This window comes from Megalopta genalis, chromosome 3 (assembly GCF_051020955.1).
Source record: "Megalopta genalis isolate 19385.01 chromosome 3, iyMegGena1_principal, whole genome shotgun sequence".
NCBI lineage: Eukaryota > Metazoa > Arthropoda > Insecta > Hymenoptera > Halictidae > Megalopta > Megalopta genalis.
The window spans coordinates 3,856,785-3,877,910 of record NC_135015.1 but is presented as its reverse complement, the minus strand read 5'-3'; the positions used below and the strand labels follow the sequence as shown (position 1 = coordinate 3,877,910).

At 40.3% G+C, this 21,126-nt stretch overlaps 1 protein-coding gene and 1 long non-coding RNA gene across 2 annotated transcripts in view; one reads left to right on the top strand and one right to left on the bottom strand.

Annotated features, from left to right (window-relative positions):
• LOC143258959 (CD151 antigen) overlaps positions 1-21,126 on the bottom strand; it is a 208,801-nt gene that overhangs the window by 112,772 nt on the left and 74,903 nt on the right. The gene's annotated exons all lie outside the window — the stretch shown is intronic.
• On the top strand, positions 11,791-14,867 carry LOC143258955 (uncharacterized). The gene is made up of 2 exons (XR_013032882.1): positions 11,791-12,007; positions 14,427-14,867. It is a non-coding gene; the product is annotated as an uncharacterized LOC143258955 (long non-coding RNA).

Sequence of the window (21,126 nt, the reverse complement as noted above, 5' to 3'; positions counted from 1 at the left end):
GTGAAACTGTGCATTTTCGCTGAAATAAACTGCATAGTATATATTATACGATTTATACTAATAAATAATATAAAATTGTTCTGCATGCGTTTTTCAGCTATTCTTATTTCAGCATTAAACCTACCGAGCACTAAAAACGACTAGGATGTATTGCTTCAAGAGGATGACAAGTTTGAGTGTACATTCAGATTGAGCTATTGATTCAATCATTTCCTACAGAAGAATCTTTATAATTTCAACAACAATGAAAAAATATGCGAAGCTGATCATTTTGACAGGCTTGGCAGGTTCAGTATTTATCTCAACAACAGTCATTTCTTCCGGAAATGCCAAATTTCGGGTTGCTGTGAATTTCTCTGTGCTAGTCCTGCGCCTATGTAATTTATTGCTACGTCGATGCTAAGGGTCGACGGAGTCGGATGAGCGTGTGATGCGGCACGCGACGCGAATTCCTGGAAGACAACAGCAAATGGTCTGTTTGGGCGCGAGTCGAGTAAGAAAAACTGCGGAGCTACAAGGTACGTGACCAATCTCCGCCGAATCGTGGCATGTGGCCTCCGAATTGCCTTCGGATAGTGGCACGTGGTCTCCGAATTGCCTTTGAATTGTGGCATGTGACCCCCGAATTGCGTTCTAATAGTGGCATGTAGCCTCCGAATTGCTATCGGATCGTGGCAACAAATTAGAACTAAAAATGTTAAGTCATCGTTTTTATTCTAGCATTACTGTGTACTTATATTAATGTATACCGGCATTCTGACCGCTGCATCTTTTTGCCGTCTGCCCCGAGTTCTTATAAAAACGAACCGCGAGGCTCGAAGAATCGTGTCTTAGCGCGACTTAGTATTCTCAGATCTGTGTATCTCGATTCCGACTCCAAACATTTCTAGGAGAAATTACTATATTTCGTTTGAAATTTTCATCTGACAGTTCATATGAAACTTGGTTACCTCGCATCGCTTCTGTACACGCGTTTTCTAAGCTTAGAACACAGAGACAGGGATACAGAAAGTGCAGCAATCTGCCACAGTGACATTCAGAATGCTTCAGCGTGTCTCCTTGCAACTTCTTCTTATTTCCGAAGTAAAATCAATGTTCAACGGGCAGGAATCTGGCACAGTGGAGTAAGCTCGCGTTGTATCGAAACAGACGTTGAAGAAAGTGATATTCAATAAACGTTTCGAGCTTTGTAGAGCCGTTGCAATGGCTAGACAGTTTGAGCCCTTGTACAGGAGGCTCGTACATTTTCACTCAGCACTTCAAAGGCGTCATCCACAGTCCGTCTAACGAGTCGGGTCAACAAAACAAAACGGGTGCACTATATTCACGTGACCGATGCTGGCCACTGCTGCTATTGCCTGCTGGCTGTCGACCTGAGTATTGGTCCCTCGTTGAAGGCATTAACACTAAATCTATCGAGCTCTAAAAGTGACTGACGTGTGTTACTTCGCAAGAATTACAAGAACGAATTTATTAAGAGCTTCCGCCATTTTGATTACAGTGCGTGCTTAAGTTATGAAGTTTATTGAATCGTTTTCTTCTAATCGTTTTCTATTTCGATACGTGTAAAGTGATAAATGTGATAGCAGTCATTTTCACCGACACGTAGGTTCAACATTTATGTTTCCCAAGTACATTTAAAGAACATTTAAAGAACATTTAAATAAGACATTGAAAGAATTTGCATACACTGTTATGTTCCTATCAACTCATTAAAATTATTAATAAGAAAAATGAATGTGTACGTAGCTGCTCTATCTTGCAATTATAACCGACAGTTTTTATTTTGCATAAAAATCTGCAGTCTAGTGATCATTATACCTTTGTTCGAGCTTACGGTCTCGTCTTGTGCAGACTATAAATTGAAATTCATCCAAATTATTCACAATTGAAATTAAAAGTTCGTCGAGTGTGTTTGCATTACTCAAAAAGCTCATCAAGATAATATTGGACTCGCGAGTGAATTCAAAGAAAGGTGGCAACATCGCTGAGTCTTCAATCGTGCATAATGGTGTTCACGCGCCGTGCATTTGTTTGCAACTAGTAACGCGGCTCATTAGACAGACAATATAATAATTCGTCGACGCTCATGAAATCGTCTTGAAACAACATCAAAATACCATCCAAAATCCAAGGGAAAAGCCAAGTCTGAAGGGTACTCCAGCAAAGTTCGCAAGGTGCGTAGCGTTCTGGATACTTATGGCCGCGGTTGTATATGCATCGTGGAGGCGCGGAACGGGTGCGGCGCAAACAGAGAGAAGAGCTCGCTCGCCGACTTTCGACGCGGAACAACAGGGGGGGGGAGGGTGGAGATGCGTTGCCATCCCTCCGCTGCCATTCCTCTGCTGCCACCCCTCTGCGGGCCATTACTCACCGGCCGTGTCCCGGCTGTCAGGTACAATTTGTTCGACTCGCGGCAGCGAGAAGAAACGACAAACCTCGCGTACGCCCCGTGACAGATGAGCCCCGAGGATCGCCACGCCGCTGCAGCAAAAAGAGCAAACGCTCGATGCTGGGACGGCGGCGTCGCGGCGCGGAGCGAAGAGAAGCGCGGAGGGTCGTAGAGGAGCGAAGAGGAGCGAAGAGTAGAAGAGCGAAGAGAAGCAGCTTCTTTCGGCGACCAGCCGTCCACCGTCGTCATCCTTGTAATAGTTTCCAGTTACGTTCACACCCCCGCCGTCTTCGAATTGACTTGGAGATCCGAACGGATGACGGGATTCCTCGTGGACAAGAAAAATGGCCACAGGAGCTGTCCGGCTTTATACTACTCGCAGAGTCGAATTATTTTCGGGTCCCCTTTCGGTGAAGTTTGTTGGACGTGGTTGGAGGATTCTCAGATAAGCATTTATTGACAGAAGAGTTTTTGTGGAAGGGAACGATTTTTTTATGGCGATGGAAGATATCGTTGTGCAAAGACACCGGAAGAATTCGTTTCTATTTATCTGATAAATGTACAAAGATTATCTTTGGTATTCCTTTCTTGAATTCTCACGTATACGCGTGAGTTCGTATTGGTTATTACTATATCTACTATACAGGGTGTCCCATAATTATGTTAACACCCGGGAAGGGGTGATTCCCGAGGTCATTTCAAGTAACTTTTTCCTTAGCGAAAATGCGGTCCACGGCTTTGTTTACAAGATATTAACGGAAAACACTGACCAATGAGAGGCGAGCTCGCCCCTAGCGCTAAGCGGCCGAGCCAATCGACGGAACTGGGCTTCGACAGCTCGTTGGCTTGGCCGCGTTGCGCCAACCGAGCTCGCCTCTCATGGGTCACTGTTTTTCGTTAATAACTCGTAAACAAAGCTGCGGATTGCATTTTCGTTGAGGAAAAAGTTACTGCAAATGACCTCAGGTACCCCCCATTTCCGGCTGTTAATATAATTACCGAACGCCCTGTATATCTATCTGCCTGTGCATCCATTTATCTACATATATTCGCATATATATCTAATCCTTCAAAAATGAGTGAAAGTCACGACAAGATATACGCCAATGACCTGTCAAATGTTAGTGAGCCAGAATCAAATGACAGCGAAGATTCGGACAGTGGAAGCGAAATTATTGGTAGAAAACTGAAAAATTTGACGAAGCCAGTAATTGATTCCGATGAGGAGGATAGTAGCAGTTATACTGAATACTGTTTATTGATGAATTATGTGACAGTATGTCACCAGCATGCCTTCAACAGCCTGCCAATTCGTCACAAAATTGACAAAATGTGTCGGCGGCAAGGACAAGTTTTTTAAACGAAAAGTGCGGCCATCAAAGTGTTAAAAGAATGCAACTTTGCAGATCTGGTTCGGGCGTTTATTTTAAGACCGATAGTGCCACATTCTGATTCCTCTGATTGTACATTAAAGACGTGTATCATTCGTTCTTTAAAATAAAGTCATAATTATATTGAAGGCTATTCAAAAAGAGTGTTCCATTTAATAGTCTAATTTTCAATAATTTCAGATTATAGATTTTATTAAAAGATTTCTTTGGTACGTTCGAACAAGAATGTCTTCATACAACAGGTTAGTTACCAATGATTGCCACTGATATATTTCGAGATTAAATTTTATTAAATTTGGTGGTCTCACGAAAGCGTACTTTTTTTTCTATCTTTCTCACGAAAGATCCGTGGGTTAGCAATGAAAATACGTCACTCTTCAAATCGTAGAATTGAAAAAGAGCGGGCAAGCAAATTTTTGTAGACACCGAAATATAGGCACTGGCAATGAGTTAATAGATATTGATTTAATTTAAAATTAAATACTAAAATAAACATTCTATGATATAGTGCACAATATGATATTTCAATAATAAAATTGTGTTCGCCTTTACGCCTAGTCAAATTTTAGATACATTGATTTTATCAGGATGAGAATAACTTTTAGAATAGTCTCCAAACACATTAACACCCCGCTGACAGGGACTTCGTAATTGACTTGGAAATTCGTGCAGATGACAGGATACTCTGCCAAGAAAAATGGCCACTGGTGTGCCATCCAAAATTTCTGTATGACTACTTTCTGCTCCTCCAAGAGAAGAATTATTTTATATGAACTTTCACATACGTCCCGTTAAAAATATTTATCTGCAACGGTTGGATTCCTGTTGCTGATGGAATGTACCATTTTTCAAGAATGCAGTCGACGCTGATTAAACTTGTGAGAGACAGATACCAATTTGCCTGTACATCAATCGTGACAGCTGAGACGGAATACAACAAAAACATACATACTCACACAGCCATACACACTTCAGCAATTCCATATAAACATGTACATTACCTTGAGTATGTCTCATATAATTAGAATATGTATTGTAACAGAGAGTAAGACCGTTGAAGTATAAAGTTATATAAAGTAAATAGTTACATAAAGCAATAGTTATAACAATGTTATATAAATCAAAGTGATTTATATTATCGACACCATCGGCGCGCCTTCTTTATTTCATACCATTAAATAAACATTCATAGTTTAACGCAACTGGAAGTTGTATTTGAAACTGCATGATTGAATTAATTTCTTCAATCGTTCCTAACATGGAAAACAGTGGCCTTCTGCACTCAAGACAACAGAAATCGTGCACAACACTGTTCGCGATTTGAATTTTCTTTGAAATCTGATCGAATAAAGCGCAGCATCGACTGTATGCTGGGTTTAACGAGGAACACGAATGCTCCGGGTCTTCCGTTCCCTTTGAAACCCGAATCTTCCAGGTTGCTTGTCAACAATATCGTCGAAATTGGAAGTAAACGGGACGGAACCACTCGCCGATCCCTAGTACATGATGTTTCACTCCGTTCCTCTCTTTCTGGCCTTGTTTTCCACTGTGCGTCGTGAAAGTATAATTTCCTCGTTGTCGATCAAGGGAAGTTGTTTCCTCGACAAGCATCGGCGGCGGGGGACTTCTTATTTCTGGTCGATCAACGTTCTCTTTGATACTTCGCCTCGTCACCTGCAGGAACAACCTTCACTCGTCCCGCTTTATTGCTTTTCATTACATCCCGCCGATACTCATCGCTCGATATTGAAACGAAAATCCAGCGACTTTGATCCTTCGCAGCGTGGAAACTGCGCTCGAAAGCTCCGAATGCGAGTGACACTGGAGATCCGGTGACTGTCGGAACGTTTATTTCCAACTGCAACTTGTTTGATTGTCACTGCCGCGATCTTACTCATAATCGTCTGCGCTTTGTTCGTTTGAATCGTCGCTGCTTTCACGTCAAGCAAAGCTGCGGGAACAAGGGGGCAATTTTTCCATAAAATTCAATCTTTTTTTTTTAACTATCTCAGTGACAAAATCGAGACTGTCGCAGTAGCCACAAGTTAGAACGCCTTCGACACTTCATTTACCAAAAGACCATTAATAAGCTTTTTAATTACCGAGCTGTAAGAACAGCTTGACAGTTTTCTTAAGCCTATTAACCGCGAAATTAGCTTCTGTTCAACTCGTTTCACAACCAGGTCTTTTGTTATTATTACTATCAATTTATTGTTATACACGCCTACGACGCTTACGATAACTGAGAACCACTGAGAAGGTATGTATATTATCACGCTTCAAGTAATAACAAAAATCGCTTTTCACTGGTTGATTATTCATTTTGACAAAATGCAGTAAATTCACGCTCAGTTTGTACAGAAAAATGGACAATTTGGGAAGAGAATGTACGATTATTCCAGCCTTGTGGCTCGTTTTTATAGTTGCTGACGATCGGTAACTATAAATAATCATGTCTCCTCTTGCCAAATCGTTCATTTTTGTGTACAAGCTGAACGTCAATTAGAGGGAATTTACTGTATTCTGTAACATATAGTAATTTCTCCCAGAAATGTTTGGAGGATCTAAGACATGATTCTTCGAGCCTCGTGGCTCGTTTTTATAGAAACTCGAGACAATCTGAAAACAAAAGCAGCAGCCAGAATGCCGGTATACATTAACATGAGTATATAGTAATGCTAGAATAAAAACGGTGACTTAACTTTTTTATTTCTAATTTTTTGCCACGATTCGAAGGCAATTCGGAGGCCACATGCCACGATTCGACGGAGATTGGTCATCAGACGTTTGACTGATTCCGTCGACCCTTAGCATCGTCGTAGCATTAAATTACATAAGCGTAGGACTCTCATAGAAAAATTCACAGCAACCCGAAATTTAGCATTTCCGGGAGAAATTACTGTATTTAGAAAATGAATAAATCAAATAGTTTCTATGCACAAAGAAATAATATAAATTGAAATAAATTGTTTCAATACAATTCAACACAATAATATCAATATAATAATCAAATATAATTATTTCGCCATACCCGGTTGATAGGTTAACACGTTCCGTGCCGAGCTTTTTTTACTCGAATCTTCACACTTTGATATTTTACTAAAACTTGATGTATTACGTGCAATTATTAATTCTCGTACACATAACAACGTAACAAAAACTTATCAACGCCCATTCTTGCGGTGGAAATTGATTCTTCGGTTCTAAATTTCTTGTAAACAATTTGTTCAGTTCACTAAGTAAACATGCAAGCGTGTACCATCGATGGTACACGTGGCACGGAACGTGTTAATAGTAATTTCAGAAAAAGATATTGCATAATGTTACGTGCGGATTTGTCTAATCTGCACTCCTTAAGATAGCAGTTGTTTACCGAGAATTGTGTCCAAAGAGAGAAGTTTTTCATTAGAGAAACAGATGCATTTTCTGGACTACTGCACCTGCCTCCAAAAAAATTAAAGCTTGGACGCACGTACGCATGTCCCCGCAACCATGTTCGCCCGATTTTCATAGTACATGGGGAACCCGTTTTCCTCTACTTATTGGACAGTAACCAAAGTAGCGACCTAGAGTGCAGATCGTATATTCGTTCGAATCTTTCTCTTAAAACTGTACGGAATTACAGTGCGTATACAAGCCAGTAGATCACACATGGCCCCGCATTTCTCGGTGCGTCAACATCGGGACACCAGAACTTAGGCTCCGTGACTCGAGTAATTGTGTAAACTTAAACAGTTGTAAAAGTTTTCTCATTGTAATATGTTGCATTGATCTGATACATGGAGTTCAATTTTCTTAAACTAACATCCGCTTATCGGTTCCAATTGCTGGCATGAATTCCACCACGGTGCACTTTCGCCGCTCGAAGTACACAATCTGAAAAAATTAGGGAACTGAACTAACAATCCCCTGTGTCGTCCTCTCCTTGTAGGCCCGACGGCGAGACAGACGTCGGCTCGTCCACAAGTAACCTTACCATGAGTCACGGTAGTGAAACAAACCATGACTCCTGCGGGTCCCAACGTTGAAACAAACATCGGCTCGTCTACAACTAACAAACAACAGTAAATTCTCCCTAATTGAGCCTCAGCTTGAACACAAAAATGGACAATGTGGGGAGAGGAGGTACGATTATTCAAGCCTTGCAGCTCATTTTTACAGTTACCGATTGTCAACAACTATAAAAACGAGCCACAAGGCTCGAATAATCGTACCTCCTATTTCCAAATTGTTCATTTTTGTTTGCTGTACTTACCTTTGTCTTACTTATTATTATTACCTTGTCTTACTTACCAATCAAACAAATTGATCACGCACGATTGCATTTACGAGCCCTTGGCCGTCGCTTTTGCACAATTTTTGAAGAAATTCTCAATCGACGATCTTCGAAAAGACAGATTTAAATGGCAAATAAAAGCGAAATTACCGAACGACGTGATATTTATCAGAGTCGTAGATCCCAATCTCGATCGGAGCTCTACTTGTGAAACTACAGAAGCAGCGCTGCTTCACGACGACCATGAATCGGGGGCGGTTTGAATGGGATCTGCTAGGGAGTTGACCCACTCGGCAGCCAAAGGGATAAAGGTTTGGATCTCCCCGGACGAGCCGGAATAAATGGTAAGAAAATAATCCCCTCGATTCTGAAGAGAATGTCGGCCTTCCTGCTTCAGAGCTCAGAGCCCCTTACACCTCGGCATTCATCAGTCCGCCACGGAAGGGGATCAACGCGCTGCACGCGGATATATATTCATTCGAATGGGACTGGTTCCTGCTCCTCCCCTTCTTTGCGTCTCGTGCTCATGTTCCACCGAATTCTATTCGCCTATTCAATGAAAGAAAGTGTCCTTCGTCTCGTAGCGACTCACAGTGCTTTATAACGAGAAGTCTTACCGCGAGAAAGTCTTAATTTCGACGATCTTTTTATTACGTCACACTTGATGCCTTTACGTTTCTAAATCGCCAAGGACCGTAAATTCGGTTATTATTTGTTTACGATAATTATTTAAACAGAAGAATGTATACACTGAAGTGAACTGTTTCTTCTTCCGTCTTGAAGAATACCATTCAGCGTTTAATGTTCTCTTTTCTCGTAATAAGTGATGCTCGCGATGAATCATTATACATTTCAGAGATTTTGTAGTAGAAGGTCCTTTGTACGAAGGTGCTCTATTCCAGTACATACTCCCAAATGTTTCTAATGGTTACAGTTAGGTTTTTCGAGTAGAACTATCCGGATTAGTACGGACTGGTCACGCTGTTTGTCTTATCTTGTAATGCAAGCCTAGATCTTTAATTTCTGTAATACCCAAGTGCTAGTTTTTGCAATATTTTGTGAATTTCAATTTCAAAGTTCGCTTTGTGAAATCATGATATCGTGAATTACTTACTAAAATTAACTGTTTAAGATATTTTTTCAGGCAGTGAAGTATCAATATCTCTATCCTTTATTAAAGTACTAGCACGTTCGACACTAGACGATGCACTTTTGAATTTTATGTAAAGAAAATCGTATCTGCTTCAATATTTGTTACGCGTTTGATTTCTTTATTATACATTGTTATTCAATACAGTGAGGTAACTATCAAACATGCTGTCCAAACAAATGCTGGCAGCGTGTTAAAAATCTGTAAATCATTACCCCTTCCATCCGTATACATAAATAGGAGAACATTTTGATCATTAGCGTAAATATTCGCTATCAAGAGTTTCGAACAAACTTCTTAAATCTGTCAAAGCCGCCAGAAAAATGTATAATTCCGGCCACAAAATGAACACAGCCCCTGCGTTAAAAAAAGAAGATGTATTTCCGAGATCGCGAGTCCAGTTAGCGATCCAAGTTATCGGCTTTGCAATTTCGGTGAGCAGAGAGAAGGGAAGCTCATCGCAGCTTTGAAATAACCTCTTTTGAGTCTGTATCTGGCAGGGCTTGTCGTCGCCGGCGTCGTTGAAAAAGAAGCTTCTGGCCCAGAAAAATGCGGGTACTCGCGCTACAGCTCCCGGTAAACATCCTCCACTCGCTTTGACGCGGTTCGACGCGGTTTTCCGCGCAGACGACGTCGCGCCGACGTCGACGCCGACGCCGACGCCGGCTTGCGCGTCGCTTCGCATTGCGAAAGCTCGCCAAGCCGGCGGCGCTTTTGCACGCTCGAGGCCGCAACGGTTATTGAATTCGCGGCCCGGCGTCGGCTTATTACGCGGCCACTGCGATAATGTGCCATTCAGCCGTCCTCGGCGTTGTTCGAAACACCTTTCCAGCCGTCTGCCGTGTGCTTACACCGCAAAAGATGCTCTCGAGGACGCGAAAATCCAGGCAAAACGCTGGGAACTCGAGGGAAACCGCTGAAATCGCGTAACAGGACTATTCGCAATCTAATTCGTGATAATGTGCAGACCCTCTTCTTCTTGGGATACATTTCGCTTATTGTTGCAGTTGCGCTTTCTTACAATTTTCGACGACTTTTGGAAGTGCAGGGAATTGTAAATTATGTTCGGCGAATCTGATGAGATTAGTAAAACGCAAGTATAAATTAAGCAAGCTACCCAGTTATAAAGAAAATTAATCAAGCACCATTTCGGAGGAATTAGAGGTCGCTGAGAAGAAGGAATAAATTTTATATCACTTATTTCGTGAAATCAAGCAGGTTAGTCAGATTTTCGAAAATTTTGTCGTATGTCTTAAAATGTAATCTATATATGCCGAAATATAAATACCTCTAAACTATCTTGACGATAAATTTGTTTAGTAAACAATACACCAACAGCACCCTTTGTTCCTCACAATGAGGCAAATATAACTTACGTCACTATAATTTTCATCCATTTCATCAATTTTGCGACAGTTTTGTTTATCAACAGTTGTGAATTAATGTATGTGTCGTAATCAACGTTCAATCAATAATTAATCAATCAATAATTTTGAGAACACCGACGCTCTTTCTTTCTCTATTTTCGCTCGAAATCATACCTACTTCACTTCACTATGTGTGTACTATTAAAACTGCAGGTTTCTATTGTTGTCATTTCGAATAATAATCTTCTAACCTCCTAAACTGCAACCACTCCTTAACCATCTTATTCTGGTAATCAGAAAAGAAAGAAATTTGGACAACTTCCGAACGAAGAAAACACAGTTCTTCTCTTCATTCTCCCCAATTTTACTTCTGCTTGAAAACAAAAAAGGACAATTTTTGGAAGAAGAGATACGATTATCCGCGCCTCGCGGCCTGCTTTTATAGTTACCGATTGTCAACGACTATAAAAACGAGGCGCAATGCTCGAATAATCGTATCTCCTCTTTCCAAATTATCAATTTTTGTTCAGAAGCGGAAGGACAATTGGGGAGAATTTACTGTAGTTAGATGCAATTCGATTCCGCTGCGCGCCTTCAATTTTTTAAATAAATAGAAAGGTCGGGAAAAGAAGAACAGAAAATTTTTAAAATCGAAGAAAATAGTGCCCTAAATATTATCCACGAATACCACAGTATAATAACTAGACTGCGGATCTTTATACAAAATAAAAATTGCCTGCATCAATTGCGAAACATGCATAGAAAACAAGTTTAAAATTATACCTGTGGTTTTAAATTATATCGATGTCTGTCACAAATGTATAAAATCCGCAATCTAATAATAACATATCATACTATTTTAAAAGAGACCACAAGATCATTCTGTAGAAGAATCGTTCGCACGCCTTCCACGATCGAAGCAACAAAAATTCTCAGATCTGGAAAACCTCTCAGAATAATTAATTAGAATAATTAATAATAAAATTCTAAAGAACTATAGAATAACTTCGTGCGAGTAAATTCGGTTGCAGCTCCCGATCTACCTAGTCAAAATCCGTATTTTTCATCGGAGCCGCGAGCGTCTCGGTATCGCGACGCGTGGGAGGCGTAATAAACTGGCACCGTGGCGCGAATTCAATAACTTTCGGCGGGTCCGGGAATGTCGAGGCTTGCAGCGCTGCACCGGAGCATCGTCTGCAGTCAGAGAAGCCGTGTCAAAGCGAGCGGAGGATGTTTACCGCGAGCTGAAGCACCAGAGCAGCCCGGAGCAGCAGAATCGGGCTTATTGAAAGCAGTGGAAATTCGGGATCGTCTTCAAAGGAACACGATAAATGATCACGGGAGCGGCATTACCTGTTCCCGAGAAATTCTGCGATATTCTTTCGCACCTGTGCCACACCGCCTCGAGACTCGCCGGGAGCAAAAGTGCAGGTACCGCCCAGAGGAATCGCGAGAGAAAGGGACAGAAAGAGTGACACAAAGAGAGGAAGATAGATAAAGGGAGGAGAGACAGAAAGAGAGAGAGAGAGGGACGGACGGAGAAAGAAAAAGTTGGCGACGGCCAATTAAAAAGTTAGTAAGCCGGCCGAGGGGAAACTTTAAACGCTGAGCGACAACGGCGATCGTCAGGAACTGACTCGCGCCGCGAACTTCCTAATTGGAAGTAAACAAATGGAATGACTGAGAAAAGAGAACTGTCTCTTTTCTCTCTTTCATTCTCTCTCTCTCTTGCTCCCGCTGTGGTCCGAGCGTGTTCTTCCTTCTGGCGTCCTGCGGCAACAGTTTTCCGGAGAGGAATTCTCGGAGTAATTAAGCGGCTGCCACCAATCTTTCAGCCTGCGATCGCTCGGTAAACAGAGCCGACGCCGGGTCCTCTCTATCTCGCGTAAATGTCCGACGAGGTGCGACCAACTTCCTTATTGGTCGTCAATCTCGGTAACCCGGAACGAATTGCTGACGCTCGAGTAAAATATTTGAGAAATGGTGCCTGACCCTTTCGACCTACGCGGTCCAAAGTCTTCTGTTTCTTTCTGAACTTGCTAGGACGGCTTGTAATTCAATCGTACTACCATGTTGGAGTTTGCTGACTCATTTAATTGCTAGGACATTTGCGAAATAGTTGGGCATTGTACGAATCAAAATTTGTTGGAACAACATTTCCACATTAAAATGTTACTCGACTAATCTTTCGAATAATATCTTCGGATAAAATTTTATCCAAATAGAATTTTAACTACAGTAAATTATTCGAACAAAGTTTTATTCAGATGACTTTTCACGTATATATTAATCCGATGAAAATTTATGTAAAGTAAATTGTTTTCGAATACATTTGCGAATGAGAGCCACGCGACAACCATGTAAGATCTTTACATTTACAGCTTTTTGTTCTTTGACCAAGAGTTACTGATGTGATTGATTAACCCATTAACTGCCACGATCCCCATTTAGGGATTTTGGAATTTTATTAGGGTGTTTAGATTTCAGATTTGTTATTAGAATTTTATATCAGGTGCATTTGACATATATTTATATAATACATATATTATACATATAGAGATATATTATATATTATACATATAGACACATATTATATTATTTGCTTTTTGTATATATCAGTCAATATTATTTACAGCAGAAATCATCTGTAAGTTGAACACAACAAAATCTATCATATTTGAAGCATGATATTTTTGATTTGCTTTTTATGTTATAATTAAATACCATACATAAAGGTTATAGTAACTATGTGTTACTTACTCAACCTTTCGTTTTCCATACAATAAAAAATATTTTTTTCTTTTTTTTATTCATGCAACCTGCCACAATCCCCATTTGGGACTTTTTAAAAAATATAAAATATTTTAACAACAAAATATAATTTGAATATAATTATATTGTTACACAACTTTTTGTGCATACACATAATTTCCCCGTCAAAAATTTAAACAAAATTTGGCTAATAGTCTAAATCGTGTCTTTATTACGTCATCAAAATTGAAATCAATTGTTCTTACTCTGCATATCGATAATGAAGAGATCCAAGTTCGATTGAGTAGAAGCAAGTGTATTAAAAACGTTCCTTTATTTACAATATTTCTCACAATTATGAATTAGCACGAATAAGTAAATTAGTAGCGGTCTCACAGACCGGCAACAGTAGTTAAGGGTTAAAATAGAAAACGTGAAAGGGGTCATTTTGACCGGCACGATAAGTTTAGCATAAAAATAACTTTCTAACCCCCTGGAGCAGAATCATCCCTTAAACGAAAATACGCACGGTGTATCACTTAAAAGCGAGGTTGCCTGTTCACGAACGAAAGCTTATGCAACGGAGAACTCGCGTAACAACTATTAACTTGTTGAACCGCCGCCTCATTTAACCGGACGACCATTCGCTGAACCGGTGATTTAACTATCGAGAAGTCGAGAGTCGTTCCGAAGAAAACTTTTCTGAAAAAGAACCAGGGAGAACGTCTTTCTTGACGCTCCTCTTGCCGTCTCTATTATTCTCGTTTATTTGCCGTTCCTTTTGTTTCGCCTGTTCTTGTTCGAGCCGAAGCTTTGGACGCTGGCCGAGGACATTGGAAAGTTTTCGAGCTTTTGTCTCGGCCGCAAGTCAGGGCTTTTGTTTGGCGGGCGTAAAACCGGGGTTGTCCGTAAACTTTAAGCGTCGTTTCATCGCTCAGGCTTTCTTTAAGGGGGATGAGTCTCGATTAAATCTTAGGGGAGGTTCTGCCCGTTATTCTTGGCCCGTTCGTGGAACACCCGGAACCGGAAGCGACCGGGACAGCCTCTTGTCGCGGATAAATTTCCGATGGTAATTCCGAGTTGATCGATTCTGTTCCAGATGCAACGATCGAGAGGCGAAATCGAGGCGTGTTTGAGAACCAAGCGGCTTTCTGGGTGTTGCTTTGCTCCATCGGGACTCTGCGAAAAGCTTCGGCGATGCTAGGCAGTATTGGTAAACTAGATTTGGCTTTCCATTTGACAATTTTGGAGAGGCCAATGTGATTTATGAAATTGGGTAAAGTGTGGAATAGAATGTACCTGCACTTGAGTGATTTGTTTAGAAATTTGTTTAGTCCGACAAGTTTAACCCTTATGTACAACAATTTCTACGATTGTTTGGCAACACGAGTACCCAAACGATTTTATTTTTAAATTTTAACTATTACTGCAATTTTTATTATCTTACAAGTTCTTCGAAATTCATAATTTTGCTCTTCGATTGTACAAAAAATGCTGTATCAAACAGTTCTAGTGAAAAATATGCCTGAAATGCAATTTATTGATCCGATTCTTCGTCTATGTGTACGTGTGTCTATAATTCATGTAACAGTGATCTGCATAAAAAAAAACAATGTAATCGTCGTTTATTTTTACGTAAATTAGGGGAAAAACTTTCTCCCCCAACAATTCAAACTTGATGATTAAAAGGATTTAGGAATGTTGTTACACTTTATCTGACTTATCAACATTGTTAAAAGTCGGAACACTTGAGTTATAACATTTTTATTTTGTGTAAAGATTTACAATATAATAATATTTATTTGTTTGTAGTTTCTACGGATCGATCTTGTAAAAATGGTCTTTTATCAACCAATTTTCGATGTACAAAATATTAGTGAATGGTTAAAGTGTAGCAATTGTCACTTGAAAACTTGAAATTGCATTTTACGATTCTATGTTCTTTCTCTGTCATTTTATATGCAATTTTGTGTGTCTATTATCAGGTTCTGGTCTAGTCATACAGTCTCCGATGGTAAGAGAATCAGTGCGATTACATGAAATAGAATTTCGCAATTAGGATGTCTGTCTCCAACATCTCGCATTACATCTGTCTGCACCACTCCCGTTACAACGTCCGTCTTTAACATCCCTGATACAATGACTATCTATATCTACCTTGTTAACATGTACATCCTTTGACCGATCCGGAGGAAATTCTAATATTGTTACGAGGCTGCTGCTGTTGCTGCACAAACATTGTTTACCACCGGAATAGATTACCGGAGTCAAATCTCCGTAGAGGAAAATGTTTCAAAGCATCTCGTTGGTTTTCGATCTACTTTAAACCAGAGCTAGAATTAAGCTGTATTTTTTACATTTAACTGTAAACTTTTATAGATATAAATTATTTAGTAAACTATTAACTTCTAAATTAATTCGTTTTCTGTTTTAGGTTAACTGTTACATTAACACTTTAATTGTGTTATATAAGTTCAATTTTAACAGTTATTTTGTATTTGATTGATAAAAATTCTGATACAACCATTTATTTTTTAACAGATATTTTAAAGTAAATAGTTTATGCTACTTTTCAATTTACTCAGCATTATTTAAGGAATTAAAAATAAGATAAATATAGGTGAGTAAGCAAGTCACGATTTTTACGTACTTATTTTTTAACTTATTATGTACTTATGCAAAATAAAGATCCGTTATGATCCATTTTCAAAGCAGAATAACTGTTATCGTTCAACTAGAACTTTACATATTTGCGACGAATTCATTTTCTGTTTATACATTAATATAATTTAATTCTTAGAACAGAAAAGTTAAAATTAATTCAAGCCTTGCTTTAAACTCTCAATCCAATGAAGTATTTTATTTTCTATTCTAATTTCAATATATTGATCAATTTTCCAAATTTCGATATGCAAAAAATTCCTATAATGTTCCAACTTTGTGGAACATTAGCAACAAAGTTCCTAATAGAGTAAACTATTTTATACGAAAGAATTTTTTAAAATTATCTTTTTTCATCCATTATCTTCGGAATATAATAAAGAATACATGAAATGCAAACACATATTATCAATATATCGATATATCATAATATCGATTTCTTCATAAATAAACTATAGATAGCCGCACTTATATCGACTATGGACTATGTGAACAAAATTTTTCAGAAGACTGCTTTTTCCTAAACGAATATATTGACATTATTCTTGTGTTTCTCTTCTGGTTAAGTTCATTCGTATGTCATTTTACAATAAAAATTGTGTTCCGTATTATTACTGGCATTATTATTTTTTTACAACTAATTTGCAAAATCCCTATTTACCTCAATTTTAAGGTTAATGGACTTACACTGATTGACTTCTGAGCCGATCATATATTCTTTACTATATTCCAAAGATAACGAATGACTCGCGACTCATTTAAAAAAATTCGTTCGTATGAAAATTTGGACGATCTATCATTTTACAAAAATTGCAATCGGCAATAAAATAGTTTATTCCATTAAGAGATTTGTTGCTAATGTTCCACAAAGTTTGAACATTATAATACACAAAGTAATCTGATTTAGTTAAACGCAATGAGGATTGCATGAGAGAAATCTCTATGCAGCGAATCGTCTAGTGTATCCCGAGAACGAGGAATACAGCATTGATTCCGATACCGCCGGATGCTTCGGTTCGGGTACGTTTGTCAACTGCGTTGGCCTAAACCGAGATTGAGCCGCGTGTCAAAGCATTGTTGACGTGCTGTGATTGTCGATCGGCTTTCAGACCGGGTTGATCGTACATGGTGATCAGGTCATTCAATCGCTTTCGGAACGCAGCCACGCGATGCTGAAATAGAGTAATAACCAACCAGTGATCGATTCCACGTCAAAATCGAACCTTGCCTGAGAAACGAAACGTAATTAGCCCACGGTGATCGCGAACTCGATCGCGTTCCTGAAAAGGGATGCAATTCCATCGTCCTCATCCGAAAGATGAATTATATCCTCCAGCGGCGTCGAATCAATTTTTACTTTGTTATCCAGTTATTGGAGAGTTATTAAGGGCTCAATGGAATTTCATTATTCCGTAAATCGATTTGTAATTGAGAGAAATTATTCGATTAATGGCGGAAGCAGCAGACCGTAAATGATTCTCTTCATTGCTTCATGTTAATTTTCACGTCGTTTTTTTTAGGCAATTAATCTGTGAACGTGTTAGATTTGCAATCAGCTTGAATCGATAGCAATCAGTTTCCTTGTACAGTAAATTCTTCTTAATTGATGCTCAAATTGCACATAAAGAAAGATAATTTGAGAAGAAGAGATGCGATTATTCGAGGCTTGCGGCTCGTTTTCATAGTTGTTGGCGATCGGTAACTATAAAAACGAACCGCAAGGCTCGAATATTCGTATCTCCTCTTCCCAAACTGTCCATCTTTTTGCACAGTCTCAGCGTCAATTTGGGAGAATTTATTTGCCAATTGTTGAGAGGTTTATATTTATTTCTTGTACTTTTACTCTTTTAAAAATTATTCGATTCATAGGTTAAGTTGAAAACTATCACTTATTTTATTCTTTTATTACGTTATTTTTGTACGGCTATTAGGATGGTCAAACTTTGACCAAAATTTGTAGTAATAATAATAAGAAGATGAATTTAGAATATACAAGAAAAATATATGCACATAAACAAAATTATATAATAGCGAAAATACAGATTAATTCTGAGTAAAACGACCTGAAATTCTTAAGTTTCGTCGGAAACTGCTGAAACGAGTAGATTGTAGAAAGAGTGTTGGAAGTTTTATACTTTATTCTCGCGGTTTATCTCTTGATGAAATCATTCGATTCGCGGACTGCGTGCAAAACTACGAAAAACTACTTTCTTACCCATTTCACATTAAATGAAGAATCTACCTTCAGACTCAATCTCCTATAATCTCTCATAAATATTCGAAACGCACAGCCGTCATGTAAAATAGCCCGACAGTATCCCACTTAGGCAGTAAGAGCAACTTCATCTGTTCCCTTCTATAAATTGTAGCACACAAAACTTTTACGGAGCCTTCTCGCTCCATAAAACATGAGCACCGTGAACAAACTCGGTGTCGCTGAAAACGGGAAGTTAAAGGCGTAGATTCGACTTCGCGGCAAAAAGGGAAATAGGATATTCTGCGGAGACTAATTGGATCGAAACAGCAGCGAATTGGAACGTAGACCGCGGCGTGTCTCGCAATTGGTACAAACATTAGATCAGGTTTAATCCTATCTTCGTGAACAAATACAGAGATAATAAGTTTCAAGGCGACTGATCGTGAGAGCAAAGTACGGTTTAATTAACGCTGCTCCTTCCCGACCTTTTCCACAGCGTTAACATCCATCAACGACAATGAATCCGTCACCAGCAACGAATGCATCAATAACAACGAATCCAACAACGGCAATAATATCTCGCCGTAACGACATAATACGATTATTGCACACTGCGAATTAATTACCAGAGGGACGTTCGGCGTGGAGCAGGCAGCAGGAAGTGATTTATATTCATTACAAGTAGAAACAGCGAGCGATAGGCGGACAGGCGGATTATTCGAAGCGCATCCGACGAGTTGACAAATTCGATTTCCTTGATAACGAAGCGTCCCGCGGATTTTATTCCGTTCGTTCTCGCTCGCAAAATAGCCTCAAAATCCACGACGATGGACGTGTAAACGAGATATCCGCTACCATTACAACCCGTTACGAATCGTGAATTATACTCAAAGCGTCGCGGTAGCAGCAGAGTTCGCGAGTTTTGAAACAAAAGCCAGCGGATCCGCGTCGCGTCGCACTCGGAAAAAGGTTCGCGCGATCGTAAAACGCTCGGGCCGTCCCCGTAGCCGGAAGACAGGCAACGGAATTTTGCAGGTGAACATTTCACGGCGGAATGCGTTATTCACGGTGCACGCGGGATACGAAGGGGCGCGGAAAGGAAAACCGAAAAGAGCAGAAAAAAACCCGGGACGCGAATTGAAGTCCGAATTACAAGCGGGCGTGGGCGGGCGAGGGCGGCGGGACGCGCGAGCGCAGTTCTGCGCCGCATCGTTGTGGGTAAATGGAATTTTAGAACGGGACAAAAAATTGCCGGGAAATTGAAAAAATCTTGGAAACGCGTGCACGCGTGCTTCGGGAAATTGCAGAGGCTTTTCCGCCTCATCTTGCTCCTGCGAATTTAATTTGCTGCGTGGCGAACGCGAAGCAGAATTTATGGGCGCGCGAGTCAGGAGAGGAAGCGCGGAGAGAATAAGAGGGGAAAATGCGTGGATGAACACAGCGACGACAATGCAGGCGACGAAATTTATTTATTTGTTTGCACGGGGCCGTGCTTGCCTTCTGTAAATACAAGAAATGTGTGGGGAACGTGGAACTGCGAAAGAAGAAATGCACAAATGTAAGAAAGTAGGAGAGCGCGCGTTTCGTCGTTCGCAATTATAAATACGAGAAACATGTGCAACAGACGAGAAAATGCGAAAATATAAAAAAAACGACGAGCAAGGATTTTTTCGATTTTTATTTGAAGTTCGAGTACTTCAGATAGAACGGTGAACGGAAATTTAAATACCTTCTTGAAATGGATTCAAATTTACTTGCACTTTCGTCGCTGTTAAAAGAGAAGGATTGCGAAGAAACTCTGTTGAGAATTTTGACAAATAGAAAAAGGAAGAATGTTAAAGGAAAACAGAAGCATTATTTTTTGTTACGTCCGCATAAAAACGTCTGAGATCCCGCTAACTGCGTATGAAACGTATTTGGACAATACAGAACCTGATACTGGATAACCGGATAAACGGAATTCTACTGGATCACGAGAGGGATGATAAATTTCAAAAGCGAAACACTAAGAAGGAAGCAAAATTCTCCGGCAAAGTGGAAAATGGGAAGAGAAAATTTTACAAAGAAGGCCGAGGGAAGTTGAAAATATGAAAAGGTAGGAACCGCGTAAGGAGTTAGAGGACTAGAAGAGCAAGAAGAGAAAATTCAGGGGGAAACGTTCGAGAAAAATGGAAAGTCGCAAAGCGGCGCGGCTGGAAACGTGGAGAGATGTGACAGAAGTACGAGTTGTTGGAAGAGGACGGATAAAGAGGAAAAAAGAAAGGTGGAAGATTCTCGTTTTATTGTGTTCTGAGGTCGCAACGAAGGCAGCACTTCTTTAAGGGGACAGTTCCGCGCAAACAAAGAGCGGGAAGAGCCTGCACCGATGAATTCCTCTCGCGCTACGCCGTCCTTTGCTCGTCGCGCGTATTTTTTCCGTCGCTTGGAAACAATAAACCCATCCAACGGTGTATTTCCCGGCGCTGTTCAGACCGTTTAAATTCTGAAAACGAACGCGCGGCAGACCGTGCGCGTCCGCCGGAAGCTGAATGCAACCTCGAGAACGTCCACAGTTTCCGCGTTACGCGATTCATCCCCGTGTCCCGGGACAAGGAAGCACAAACGCTTCCGTTTCGTTTTTCTAATTCCAAGCCGTAATTACGTGGATTCCGGTCCCGATGGCCTGTCGCTGGTACCGTTGCCATTTTCGCGTCCCGTGCATCCACAGCACGGAGATCCCGGGCCATTTCATTAGTTTTTCTCTCGTCCGGCGCGAGGCCAATTTGCTCGATGAATTTTTTAGCCCTGAGCACGCATCGCGTCGCACGTTGTTTAATTATTTACGGAGCGCCGCGTGGTTCCGAAGCTGCGGGAGAAAAAAAAGCGTCGGAGGATTTTTCATTTAACGCTGTGCTGCGCTGACCCCCACGATGACGGAACTATCGGTGCTTTTCGTCCGTCC